The sequence below is a fragment of the Perna viridis genome, chromosome 7, assembly GCF_037379345.1.
Source record: "Perna viridis isolate PV_CMFRI_1.1 ecotype Kerala chromosome 7, ASM3737934v1, whole genome shotgun sequence".
Taxonomy (NCBI): domain Eukaryota; kingdom Metazoa; phylum Mollusca; class Bivalvia; order Mytilida; family Mytilidae; genus Perna; species Perna viridis.
Window position 1 is genome coordinate 40,256,148 of NC_142451.1, and position 15,733 is coordinate 40,271,880.

At 31.8% G+C, this 15,733-nt stretch overlaps 1 long non-coding RNA gene across 1 annotated transcript; it reads right to left on the bottom strand.

Moving 5' to 3' along the window:
- Nucleotides 1–439: 439 nt before the first annotated feature.
- On the bottom strand, nucleotides 440–10,924 carry LOC148612689 (uncharacterized). Its single transcript, XR_015923944.1, has 3 exons — nucleotides 10,848–10,924; nucleotides 1,388–1,535; nucleotides 440–961 (listed from the first exon to the last, which is right to left on the bottom strand). It is a non-coding gene; the product is annotated as an uncharacterized LOC148612689 (long non-coding RNA).
- Nucleotides 10,925–15,733: the final 4,809 nt, after the last annotated feature.

Genomic DNA, 15,733 nt, shown 5'->3' on the forward strand with positions numbered 1-15,733 from the left:
TTTCTTAAACGTAGCTATTGATTCTTATAGAAGATGGAATTTGAGCTGATCTGATGTAAAGGGTTTGGATTTTTTACTAGTAAAGGGAAGTTAGTTATACAAAAATGATTTTTTTTCTTAAAAACCTTGATTGAAATTTAACCCACTTTGCTAGAGACGTAACCACAATCGATGTGTACGACATCCATATTTCGATAGAGTTAGAAATAAGCTTTCCATCGATGTATAATTTAGTATTATTATAATCCAGAGCATTAAATTCTCAAAAATCGATAGCCTGCTATCCTGATAATGGGAATTTTATGTATTTGAATTGTTTTTGACGCTCCGGGGTTTGTTTTTTTTTTTTTTGGTTTTTTTTTTGCTTATATTTCATTACATATATATCTAATCATAATGTTTGAATGTTAAAAAACATGTAAAGTAACAAACAAAGAAATTAATCTGTGACAGTCTTTTATTTCAATCAAATACACAACTGTATTGAAATAAATGTCTTCATTATTTTACAGTTTGTTTTTATTTACCAACACTGTCATAATAGCCATAATCTTGGATTCGTACTGAAACGAGGTTTAATTAATATAGTTTATTCTCTCTAAAATACTTCTATACAGTGTCAATATATATTTGTAGAGACAAATTTTAAACTTTTCAAATCGAATTTGATTCGCAATTTATTTTATTTATTCACTTCATCTGACTTTTTTTTTATCTTTTCAACTTTTCTTGTCCGTAATTTAATAACATATTATTTACTCTGTCTTGTATATATGCTTTCAGTTGTTAAAATGTACAGTCGGTGCAATGAATAAACATATTTATTATCATTGATTAGATGAGAATTTGAAAGTGTGAATGTTAAACACGGTTTCCCTTGGTAACCGGCCGCACATTTGCACCAATGATTTGTGCCATTATGATCACATGTTCCATAGTTTCCACAAGGGTTGCCTTATTGCTGTAAATTCAACAATAAATGATAATCAGGCAAAATTCAAAAATAAAAGTGAAGACTTAAAATGCGCATACTAATATCTGTTCAGGCGAAATTGAAAGAAAAAAAGCCGCGGAATCAAACAAAATCAACAAACATTGTCTTTTGTCTACATATTTTTTTTTTCACTTCTTAATTTACACTTAAACGAAGTGAAATGGTAGGAATTCCATTCTATTACAATAAAGATCCTCATTGAATACGGAAAGTCTCATCTTGCATAAAAATTTCTAATGAGCCTGTTAACTTAGAAAGTGGACTGCGCAGATTACTCAAATTTACTAGTTTTCTCCAAGGTCTCATTCATTTATTAAAGGTAAGACACACTTTATCATTTGAAGAACTTGATTACATGTGCTGTAAATACAGGTAATTTGGTATAGCGCTTACCTTTCTTTTCTTTTAAAGTTACACACCGCAGTCATTACCATCATTTATGTAGTTCATTGGACATTCACATTTATATGTTTTGCCACTGCTGTGGCAAGTACTTTGGTTCCCACAAGGGTTGCTTCTAAAGAGATCCATGTACGCTGTGCTTTAAAGAACAAATGTTTCTTATTTTTCAAATGGGTCTAAATGTTCTAGAATCATCCTTGTAAATTTATTATTTTTGATATATATCAATATGACTTCAACACACACACACACACACACACACACACACACACACACACACACACACTAGACTGACAATAAATTGAAATTTTCAGTATGGTTATCATTACAATTTCTTTGTTTTAACACTTTACAACAAATATATCATAAATTAAATGTGTTTTAAAGTTTCCATTTTAACAGTGTATTTCTGACACACACATATCTTGTGATATTGCACGCATGACGATTTGATTAGAAGAAATTATGCATGGCTTGCGTCAGCTGTTTACATTTACAATAAATGCGTTATATAACTATAATATTATTATCAATTGCTTAACTATCTAATAGGTATATCTGCCTTAATTTTCTCAAAAATCAAAAATCAAATTTATACAAAGAAAATTGTTTATAATTGACTCCACTAAATTAAAAGTATACCAACTATTTGTTTGACAAATTGTAATGATGAGGAATTCATTCAGAGGGAAGGACTAATCAAGAGAACTTTGAACAGCGTGAAGCATAGTCAAAAGTTCGGCTAAGAGCTTCAACATCTTGGTTTCTTTAGGAAACTGCAGAGTGATATGTGAATGTTTAAACCCTTTAAAAATTCCCGTATTATTAACCACTTTCCGAATTATACATGGCTTTGAATTTATCACAAACTCTTCAGATGATTTTTATTTTTATACTGAAAAATAAACACGTTTCTCCATGCATGTTTTAATAGGCACCAAACATGTTAACTATAACAAATCGTTATACGTTTTTGTTCTTGGTGTCCTTGATTACTCGTCATTCATGAAAAGCATGAATTTCAGAAAGAATCTAAAATACAATAATCTTTTATAGTACAAAAATTATAGCGTTTTAGTACCTCTTATTTTCAGTTGATGCGTACTTTATTTAATGTCATTATTATTACAATGTTTAAGAAGTTTTGTGCTAATTCATTTACGATTCCTTCTCTTTGAATTATTTTATATTTGACTAATAAGCCGTAACATTGTTATAGTTGAATTCCACATGTTAATAATAAAAGTATAAAAATAACTTACCATTTTTTATAATTTCCCCATTTAACATAATACATATCTTTTTTAAATACATAGTGCAGCTTTTGTGACTTTTATTGTGTTATTTATACATCACATTTGAACTTTCAAGAAACAGGTGATACACGTAATTGTACTTAATTTTGATGTCTACAGTATGTTTTGGATCGACTCAAATTACAAATACAGTGAAACCTGTGTAAACTGAACCCTGAATAATCCGAAAACCTGTTCAAACTAAACTCATTTTTAAAAAATTCTTGATATCAATGTAAATGCATTTTCAACTTTGGTAAACTGAACACTGGTGACCTGTCTAAACCTGACGAACTATTAAATACGAAAAGGGATCGATTAAGACAGGTTTCATTATATAACGCTTGAAATAATCAAATTATTTGTATACAAGTAACTTAAATTAATCTTTGCAGGATTATTAGAAGCATTCGAAATTTCTTATAGAGCTTTTCTTTTAACAGTAAATTAAAACAATGCACATAATTTCACTGCTTAGTTAAAATATGTCAAAACTCACGTATATACCGTAATTATACTTGCGGGGTAGTAAAAGCTTGAAAACTAACAAATTTGTTTGAATTTACACAGTAAATATCGCGGATTTTTTAGAAAAGCAGATTATGCCTACCCTTAATGGTAATCTTGATGATATTATGTTATTACTGGAAGGATGCACATTTGCTTTTGTCTTATATGCGTGTTATTTTAATTCTTTCATGTTATTTGTTATATGTGTCTGTTTTCGTTATTTAGTTGTTGTTCCTGGGTGGTGTTCCTTTTTGTTACCGTTCTTTGAAAATTGAAAAAGACCGTCAGCCATGATTCATAGTTATAAGGGCAAAATGAAAATGGCTGAAGAAGACCGTTGTAAGTTTTCTGTTTTAAGTACTGGGTTGAAGTACGCTTGTTTTGTGTTAAGGATTCGCAATGGTGCCATGAAATTTAAAAATAACTTAAATCTGACCATATTCTTAAATTCCTAAATAACTCCAACCAAAGTTGTTGAAATTGGTCACGTTTTGAAAACAGTAAAGAATTTTCTTAGATATAGGTAGTCTTACAGATTTTGTGATACTAGGGTCAGTCTTTTCATAAATTTCCATTTAATTTACTACTCTAAATGCAGTTAAAGTACGGAAGAGACTTTCTTAAACTCCTCTGAAGTTCTTACTAAACGTGGGATTTATATGAATACACTGTAAACATGTGTCTAGATCCTTTAATCTCAGTTTCCGCTATATAGATGACGTGTTATCTTTAAACATTCCTAATTTAAGAACTTGAGATAAAGGATACTACAGGCACTGTGAATTCAGCATCATATCTTGATCTACACTTAGAAATCGGTGATAAAGGTAAACTATTGGCCGAACTTTACGACAAACGTGATATTTTTCATTAAGAATTGTCGACTTTCCTTTCATCTGTGGCAACATCCCTTCAGCATCTGCATATGGAGTGTTCATATCGCAACTCATACGTTATGCCAGAGCTTGACGAAACTACGCAAACTTTTTGTATTGCGCTAGAACTCCAACAAATAGGCTTCTAGAACAGGGTTATGTTGCTACAAGATTGAGATCATCACTACAGAAGTATCCATCTGCACCATGAAAACTGATTTATTCAACGGGTCATAATTTTCCTTACCTCGTTTGTCTACCCCGGACTTGACTTTTTATGAGTAACTCGGCGGATGTTTCTAGAAAAGCAGCGGACGCTTACCCTACCGGTGCACCTGGTCCATGCTCCCAGTTTTTAGTGGAGTCCAAGTTTCTCATTTCCTTTTGTTACTATGTATGTATGATTTTAGTTAGGGTAAGACTATATATAAAGTATAATATATCAAAAAGTACATGATGCCTCAGATCAAATTACAATATATGGACCGGTTGGTCGGCCTAAATAAAGATCAATGAACCTCAGCTATGAACGAATTTTATTTTTTTGGGGTGGGCGAGTAACCGACCTTATATTGCCATATGACAAACAGAATCGCCAACAATTCTCTCAAAGCTTTTTATCTAAAATACGTTCTGAAAATGATGCTCAAAGAGTATGAAATGAATTTGTAAACTCCAAATCATGAATGACCAAAGCATAACTCTTATCGAATCGAAATACTGACTAGTCGTACGATGCAATATAAACAAAAGGTAAATGCAGTTTTAAGACAGAAAATCATATTTAACATGGACAAAGGAATTCAGTAAATGGTTTGGAATACGACTACCACCTCTGTACCTTTGCTACGCGTTGCGCGATCAAATCTAAGCCTTGAGGTCTCGGTAGATCCTGATAACATGTTAGTCTTAAAATACCAGACAAACTAATTCAATGTCATTGTTATATTTGTAATATCACTTCCATTCGGTAGAATTCCACATAGAAATGTTACAGTCATGCCTGGGGTCATCGTTGGCGCCATGACTCCCAGAACTGACTAAATATTTTGATATGCTGAAGATGAATATGATGTCACATGTATCAGACCAAACATCAAAAATTGTTTTAATAATGTATTACTTCTGAACACATAACTAAGAATTCGTATATATTTACATTATCATGATATCTTTCAGCTCCCTACAAGGATAAATTATATGAAATACGTAAAGGGTAATTTCTTGACTTTATAACCAAACTGAAATCAACGAAATAAAAGATTAAATATCAAAATCGATTGCGTTTGTTTCTATTTACTCTTAAATGCATCGAAGGTACCAGTATGCAATTTTATATTGACAAAGGTAATTTGACCTTTCAAGAACAGTTTGAAACCAATGATATTTCATGTATTGTGGTAATCCTTGCATGGCTAACAACAATGAGTGTATTAAAAAAAAGAATTGGAATATAGAAGACCAAAATAAAATCCTGATATAAAGAGGTCAAGGTGTTCGTGAGAATGTGCATATTTATAAACAAAAATCTCTTTTCTGTTGTTTTTTCTTTATTAGATACATTAAATAAAAACATGAATGCACAATAAAGCATGTAGGTAAAATATCTTCAAAATATGTGCACTATTTTGTTTTAATCAACTAATCAAAATGACCTATGTAATGTGTACGTATATGTATTAGAAAAAAATTCATAATGTTTTATTAGGAGATTTAGATACAAGCTGCTAGAATCAACTTATCCTTCTGCTCTAACAATAATCATAGTTGATCTCATATTTGATTGCGTTCAAGAACTTGATATTAAGTTGCTATATGAAATTTTGGCACAAAACTTGAGTAAAGTTAAGAAGGACCTCTAGCCTTATGAATAGAAATTCAAAACAATAAACATCGGTTTCATGGGAAATCAGAAGAAGGATTCAAACTTTAATAATAAAAAAAAAACATAATCCAAGAATAACGACTAAACAAGACAATTGACAAACAAATTGATCAAAATATTTTATAGGTGTAAAACTGAGAATTTTGTTTTCTTATGTATAAGAAGAAATGTTGAACGATTTCGAAATGCAAAACATATTAAGATCCGAAAAAATCAATTTGGTTTTAACCAAAAAAGACTAATTTATATGTAATCAGAATTTACTGAAAATGTCTAATATATTTTGATGTACGGGGACTCCGTATTAAGTTAGGAATATAGTTTTTCATTGCAAATAAAACAAATTTAATAAAAGAATAAAAGATATAAGGTTTTAATATTACTGCTAAAAACAATCTACTTTAAAAAAAAAACATATGAAGTCTGGTTTCAATGCAGAGCTATTAACAAAGAATGTTGTTCCTTGTCGCTTGACTCCGGTGCCAGATATACATTTTAAACGATGAGTCTTAAAGTCTTCATGCAAAATGATTATTGGATATTTTTACACACACCCAAGACTACTAGAAGTTCACTAATTGAAGACAAAAAAAACATTGGTAACAAGAAGAAAGAAGAAACAAACTTAATTCCCATTGAAAATAAGGTATGTTGGTATACCAAGGGTAGTATAGGTCGATATCTTAAGTGATCCCCACCAGAAACCAAAGTAATGAAATCGAAACATAGTATGTACTGACTAGAAGTTTCAATGAGTTTACTCGCATTTATTTTACAACAGTTTAACTTTTTTTAAGAAAGCATTCTTTTTACGCCTGGGATGCTGAACGGAACTATAAGTAGCAGTTATAAGCTTTCTGTTAAGACAAAATGTTGCAAGTCCATGGTATAAAACTTTTCAAACCGACTTTACACTTTGGCAATGACAAATAGTGCATTTATTGCATTATTGGTATTGTCTTTTTGCAAAAAAAAAAGCACCAGCTACCCATGTCTCAACACACTTTGATACTTTTTGTCGCAACTAAGACAACAAGCATATATGGACAGTTTCAGTGTTATTCTTATAAGTTAACAATATGATTTACATAGCATTTTTATTATTATGGGTAAACAATGATTAACATCACCAATTTGGTCAATTAATGAGATTTTTATATTGAACAAAGGAGTACTGAACACAAATTCACAAAATGATGGAAATTGAACCCTGTATGAACTTGTTTAAAAATTTGCCGTTGTAATATTTTTTAACATATAAGATATGAAAAATAACTTCAGAATGTGCATTTATTTTTTAACTCTCTTATAGTAAATTTACAATACTTGAAAAGTCAGCCTATCATTTCAAACTACTAACTATTAAATCTTCTCCAGACGGCACTATCAGCTAGTTCTGCTTAGAAAAAGCAAATTGGTTCTTGAATGAGGAGGAATAAGAGTTGTAAAAATTTTTGATTTGTCTTATTTAACGATGGGGCGTAAATCATACAATAACGTTGCAAGATTTTCTTAGAAATGATGATTGACATTTGAGCTCATTTTGTCAGTGACCTGATCATAATTGATGCATAAGACCGCGATTTTTCAAAAGAGCTTGAAATGAAAATTCCATCGATACATCAAGTATTAAATTGCGGTACAATCTTCTAAAACAGATAGCCTGCTATCATACTTATTGTTTTCAATAAAACAAAACAAAAATGCTTGAAAAACTTAAATTTACCTCTGATGTGAGGGACTGCTATCCAACTATTTGTTTCCTATAAAACTATGAAATAAAATTTCATAAAGTCTGGGAACTTAATATATAGAATCTCTATTTTAACAAAAATGGTATATTTGAACGTAAATCAAGCACAATGTTATCAGCTGTGCACAGATAATTGTGGTTTTAAGTTAAGCCTGTAAAATATGTCACAGTACAGCCCATTAGCATATTGCTTTCTTAATATTTGTTCCATGTTCATTTCAAAAATACATGTATATAGGCCTTAAGGGGGGGATGTTCTGTTTTAGTCCGGGACTCCAATATAACACTCTATTCCAACATGTACATGTATTAAAAAGTGACCGACCCACACTGTAAGCTTACAGCTTCCGATCAACACACAGTGCTGCGTAAAAAAATCTTAAACTTACATATGCTGTGATGGATAATTTGAAATTGTCTTACTTTTAAACATCATTCGCCAACATATACGTTCAATAATCTGTATTAATGAAACTATAATTTTTCTATTTTTAGAGCTCTAGAATGACACGCTTTGTCAGATTTTATTGGCTGAGTATCATCATACAAAACATTTATACCACAATTAATATATGCAAACAAACTCATGTGTTTACTCACAAAAAGTGTCTATATAATACCTGAAATTTCCAACGGAAGTTTTTTGTGTTGTTAAAATATTGGAATTTCTGGGTGACATTACTTTTGTCGAATTTAAGGAAAATGTGTTCTAACAGACCATTGGTATTCCCATGGGAATAAAATCATGCACTTGTTTTAAAGGCAACTACAGAAAAAAAACATAGCGGATATTAGTATGGGATTTTCCCGTAAGGATTTGTTACGCATGATTTAAGCTAATAAGCGACTTGTTTAGGGAGAAGTCGTTTGGCTAAACGAATGAGCAAGTCATTTAAGACAATTCAAACGAGGTAGGTGTCAATAAAGTCGTAGAAAATATTTTTATTCAAATTATAACAGTACGTTATTTATGTGACGCCGAGTATAGTTGAATCACATTTGTATTTTGTTTCTCTTTAATAAATATCAGTGTGATATCCATTCCATTCAGGCTACAGCTGCACTTATCCGATTGTCATCAAGTCACAAACCACGAAGTGGTGGTGAACTTGTTGTTTTTTATTGTTTTGGTATTGTTATTTTCTGTCATTTTTTTGGCTACCTATCAATGAATTTGTCCGATTGAGTTCTCAAAAACCGTGAGGCGGATTCCAAGTAGACTTTGCACACATATAGAGTACCATCTGAAGTTCTGCATCTAAAGGAGGTCATTTTGAAATTGCTTTCAAAAAGGGGGAATGTCAAAATAAGGGATATTGCGATATCTCGAAATTCTGGATGACCAGGATGAAGAAATAGTGTACAATGCAAGATTCAAGCATGCCGAGCAAGATAAAGCTAAGATGAACAGAAACAATGTGTTGACTTATACTGTACTACCCCTTTTTTCCCGCCAAAATGTTCTGACTTCAGTGAAATTTGATTTTCAGAGAAGAGAAATGATATTCACGTTCAAATTTGGAAGCTATATTTGAAATTTGGGTTTAAGGATGAAAATGATATGCCAAAGTCATATTTAAAGGTATTGTGACTGTTTGAGAGTTGTTGATTTGTCGAGTTTAGGCGAATTGGCTGTGATATGACAGTAAAATGTCTGCATTATCAAAATTTCATAATAATTAATATTCCAATACTTCTACTGATTCAAGATGATCACTGAGTAACAGAAACAGACCTGTTTCTGTTACTCAGTGATATATATATATAGAGAGGTCTGAAAAATTCCCAACGATGTTAAACTGGCAAATTTGCGATGCAAATGTAAGGTCGTTCCCTCCGCGGGACTCGAACTTGTACTGCTGTGACATCTATGGCAACAACGCCTGCACAAAGTCCAGCGCTCTAGACCACTCGGCCATATAAAAATATAGCTTTCGCTGGCCGGGTCATTCCTCCTCGTATATATATATATATATATATATATATATATATATATATATATATATATATATATATATATATATAAACATTTCGTCGTGACCCTTTCTCTTTGTCTTTTTAAACTTATAATTGTCAGTATGAATACTGAGACACCGAAAGGAAACTAACGACGAAAACACTTTCCGTTCTTATTAAGAAGTGTTTTCAACTGAATTTACTGCAAGTAGTTTTCGGTTCGTGTATTTGTGTAACGTATAATCAATTTCTTTATTTCTGTTTCAATAAGGTACATATTTTTAGGTGTGTTCAATCGTGTGATATTTTTTTTCCAAAATGCCAGATTTAAAAGGGGAGGGTTGTGATCACGCCCCGTCGCATTTTTTGCGCCTGTCCCAAGTCAGGAATTACTGGCCTCTGTATGTATTGTTTCGTTTTAACTTTCAGCTTACTTTCATGTTACTGGACTATATAAGGGCAACTATTTCGCTGTACCTGTGTATAATGGTGTTTTGGGGCCAGGTACAGCTGCCCTGTGTTGTGATATTTCCTTCTCGTTCATTAAAAACCAACGGGTGGCATTGAACTGACATTTTTTCATCCCTGGGGGGAGGGGGGTTGTTGTCTCTTTTACATATTCACCAAATAAATTTTCATTTATCATTTAAGAAATATACAAAATGTCAAATACATAGAAATAGACTCATCAACACAACACAACTGAATTGATAAACGAACTTCGTTTAATTACAATAGTAATTAGCGATTAATAGAAAAAGATTCTGCACATTTTTGGCAATGTTAAAATTACATGTAAAGATGTTCGTTTCGGTTTTTAATTGCAATTAAACACCAGAACAAATATTTCATAAATTAAACGTGCATTATAATATTAAATCCAGTGATCGGTTGGAGATTAATTAAAAAATCATCTCGGTTAAATCAAAAACTCACTAACGAAATACTTTCAGTTATCTTTTTTGCGGATACTAATTTTCTCCTGTCATGATAACGATTCAATTGCTATTTTTTTTTCGTTATTTTTTTGTCTAACATCTATTCAATAATAAAGGGTTTTTTTTCGTGGCGAGTAATTTTCTGCGATTTTTTCTTCCTTGCTAAATAGGCAAAAAACAAATCAGTCACGAAAATCAGTTGGCTTAATTTTATACAGTATATACAAGTTATAACTTACGTCTCTCCTAACAGCCTAAAACATAGTCAAAAGCATGGCTAAGAGCCTCGTCATCTTGGGCTTTTTTTTTCGAAAAGTTGTATGTGTGACATGTGGATTTTTAAAACCTTTTAAATACTAGAATTTCCGTATCATTAAACCCATTTTCGAATTACATATGGCTTTAAAGTGATTACAAAATATGTGAATGATGTAATTTTTTATGTTGATATGAATTGTAAGTAGTTTGCAATTAATCTCATTATGCTCAAAATTAAGATATATACTAAGATTGAAATGATTTCCGAAATTGTAAAAATATATCCTTGTAGTATCTATTGTATTCTTCTTCTACTACGTTTATTTATTTTTTAGTTTCTTTTTTCTTTTTTATGTTTTTTTTTTTTCATATTTCAAGATTTTATCAGAAGAATATTGTTCATTCGTGTGTAAATTGCTTCACTTTGAAGTTTAAGTTTGACAACTTATAACACATATTTTTTATAATAATTTCACATTTTCATAATCGAAGAATAATTATAACAAAGTTATCGAACCGATAAACTCTAGTCTATTTCTAGAAAATTCCATGTAAGAAATCATGGAAAAAACGGTAAGTTGGCAGCCATCACAATGATCCTGTCTTGGTATAGACATTTCAGATAGAAAAGGTGGGTTAAGCAAGTTTTTATAGCGCGCTAAACCCCCCATTTAAGTGACAGTTTATTATTTCCGGTATACAATACCCACGGACAGCATAAAATTGCCATCGGTTAAAACTGGTAAAATCAGACGTAAAAAGGGTTTAGATAATATGAACAATAAATAAGTGAAAAAAAACTGAAACCAATTAAACTACAAGTTTAACAAATAAGACACAAACCTCAAATTAAGTCTTGAATTCTCTGGAGAAGATGCATCAAGTTCAAGCTACAAGTATAAAACACAGAAGATATATTTTGGAAATAAAACGTTATAGGCAGCGTATCAAACGTATTTTATATAACCTTGGTCCAAAACCCTGTCTCTCAGGCAATGATGGGGCATTAAGTAGTCAGAAAAGTGGCTACTAGCTATGGCATACATTATCAATTGAGAAATCTTTTGTACATGTGCATGTATTTGTGGGCTCCTGCGTTTTTCCCTGTTATGAAATTTATGAAACAAATATCAACCAATTAGCCCTTCAAGAAACAACTGAAATTATTCTTTTTCTCTTACAATACTAATTAAAGTCACCAAAAGCAGTTGCATTGGGTCATTATTACCTAATGTTCTGCAAATAAGTATAACGGTTTGGAATTATAAAATTGTTTCAAAATGTCCATGAATCGTACATTAAGGAGGTAGACCTAGGGTAAGGGACATATCTTTTGAAATCAGTGATATGTTTGTAACATTCAATTTCACCAAAGCCTTTCAAGCTTTCCTTTGAAACAGAATGAAATCAATCCAATTGACTTTGATGCTTACATGAGATTAATGTAAAATGCCGAATACAAACGTTCTAATGATTTTCTAAGAGTTATGACCCTTATCCCAGGTCTAATTATGCTCAGAATGTCGGAAGGTCTGGCTGCGGCGTTTAGTAGAGAACAATATCATGAATAGTGCATAGTTGTTGTATAAGAGAGACAATCCTTACTTTTCCATTGAACCAACAACCCACCTCGGGATTATTGTTCTTTTTCTTTTGTTGTATTAAATATAAGCGCATTCATATATTAGGCACCTATTAAGTATGTTACTACGCATTTAAATATATTTATCAAAAAAATTCCAATAATGCTTAATGCTGCATTAATTTTTCATAATTGCAAATTCAATAGAGACAACTCATTTGTTGGTTTTTTTTTAAAGTAAATTGAGCAGTGCTTCCCAGTTGGACCATTTGCGAATTTTATCGTTAATTTGTGCACTTATAAAAAAGGTGAATTGTCAAGGAGAAATAACTCCAAATAGAGCATCATGTATACCCTACAGATGAAACAAAATCTCAGTCGAACTTTTTTTTGTATGCTGTTTTGGTTTCCTTTTCTTTATTTGTGTATGTAGAATTCAACCTCTATTAAGCACTCACCGCTGGGGAATGGTAAATGTTACCTCTGTAGAGAGGTACATTTCACAGAAGGTTTAGTAAAAGTCTACAATTTTCAAAGTGTCAAAGTGAAAAGTCGTACAGATATGAATGCATGTGTCTACTTTGTCTGCATTTCGTTTGGTACAAGAAAGGAAGTTATTGTTATGGCATCGTTCCGTATGACAAGAGTCAATATTTTCCCATCTGATTGGGACATTAAGTCTCAATCAAATTCAAACTTTGATTTTTAATTAACCAACTCTTTCTTGACAATTGCTTTAACTATACACGTGTAATTGTTTTATCAGCAAAATCAATCACGCTTACTGATCGATAAATCATTGACTCCTTCGCTATGGGAAACCCCATTTAAACACTTGTAATATTGTTCGTAATTCTTGGACGTTTGCGTGGTCGAAGTGTACATTTAAATAAAGTTCCGAATATATGTTTTGGGCATAAACAGATGACACACTGACCAGGTTAGAGAGGTGGCCGCTCAATGGAATGAAAATATGACCGTGACCGTTAGGAAACGTTCAACTATAATCTTTTTATTGTTACGTTATCTCTATTGTGTATGTGAATTATCCCTTTTTCTGTTTTCACGTTTTGGCTTGTTTTTTTAGGGGGTTTTTTTGAGGGGGTGGGGGCATTGTACTTAATTTTTTTATATGCTTTAGTATTTTTCTCCATATTAAGTTTCAAAAACTTTCAAAGGAAATTAGTTTTTTTTATGATTCATGCAAATGGTATGAAAATCCCCCCTTCCCAACGTATTATTCAACAATACGTAAAAATGAGTCCTCGACGCACCATGAAACAAGAATAACCGGAGGAAACAATGCTCCCTGTTACGACACGTTGAGCAGTAACGAGTGTACTCTTGAACACATTTATCTTACGATTTTAGACAACACTGTAAATAAGTTAGAAACGAAAATAATATTCACATCGAAGAGTAAATTTTCTAAAATACAAAAAAAATACCAGTTTTATATATTGTAAATTTCGATATGCTGTACACGTGTTTCAAGGAGTAATCTCTCATCAGCAGCATTAAAATCAAATATATAGGAAGATCATAATCAAAATATTAGTTGTATACAAGAAGTACTCATAACCAAATCTATCGAAAGAGGAAGCCAAATCCACCACTGAGAGGTCTACCATATGCAATGCAAGGAATGAAGCCTCGGTGTTTTACGTATTTTTAAATTTTTAAACAAGGGTATCTTTTAAATTCTTTAAAGATTGGCTTAATATCGGTATTACGTTTTTAATATACAGAAATAAAGAAATGTAAAAACATTCTAATTAACCTTCTTAAACAATTTTTGAATACATTAAGAAAACATTCATTCACAATGTTAACTTGACAGTACATTGAACATTATTCAAGATATACCTTCAAAATACTGACATGTAAATACAATGATGCTAAAGTGAATGTATATTAGCATCGTAGTAGTCTTCAAGTTTCAACGTACGGGCTGTAATGAAATCCAAGATGTATTTTCAGTTAGCAATACTTCTAGCCGTTTGTCTTGTTGTCAACGTAGGTGGTATGTACAATTAACACATAACGCCAGAGTTTTCGTTACTTGAAATAATAGCGGTTTCTTAATTCTTTTTCAGTTTATAATTCGCCAGATCCGTGTTATACAAACTCCTGTGGTTTTGGAGCTCAGTGTTGTGACCAAGATGATACTGACAAGTGAACATGTGATTCAAGGTACAGATATGACGGTACAAAATGCGGTGAATAAACAAAGAATGTAATATATAGGAGTACACATACGATGAATCTGATAATCTCTAATCAAAGAAATTACAGAATTACAGACTCGGTAGTTTTATGGTTGCCTCGAAAGGTTGTGTTCGTTGGCTGGACGATTCGTGTCAAAGACTTTAAATTTGGTAGTAAATCATTCTTCTTTCAGAACTTGGCGTATATTTGATAGATTGAAAACTGAATGGATCGGAATTCGAAACATTACATTCGGCTGTTGTGACTTGTCTATCTTATTTCAGTTGCTTCTGTAAACATGGTTTGTTATGTAACTACATTTTGTATTGTGTTGCCCGTATCAATTACCCTTATTGTAAAGAGTAAACGACACCAAAGAATGGTACGAAATACGTAGTCTGGACTGATATCGTATTTTCTTTCTTTGTCGAAGCCCATGACACAAGGTGGTTCAAGTTCAAGTAGTCGCAAAGTTTTGATCAAAATCTTTTTAAACAACAATTCTAAGCATAGTATGGCCATTATACGAACTAACAGATAAAATTATCAATGAAATTATTATTATATACCAGATGCCTGTACTCATCATATAGTAGACTAACTAGTAGACGCGTGTAATACTCTTAAATAAAACTTAGAAGAAACTCTTTGATAACGTGAATAACATACCATTATAATTCCGGATTATACTCAACCTCGGATGACTCGAACATCGAACAACTCAAATAGTTTTCCTGGGTGATCCCTTCGACTGCGACTTATTGAGGTTTGACTGTACAATACAGCGTTGCCGCTTTTTAGTTCAATTCACTATTAAACAAGGTATAGTATATACTCGTGCGTCATAGCAAATGATTTAGTTAATACTAGTATAATGACCCCTTCGCGTCTGATCCGAAAAAGAAATGAATATCGTCAATATGTATTTCCTACGACGACAGGATAAGTCATACAATATAAATCAAGAACATCAGGAAAATTTAATGTACACGTCATCTCAGAAAACTAAAATAAAAACCCACGGAGAATACAGCGTCGAAATATTTTTATGACAATTCCCATTAATAAAATTATGAA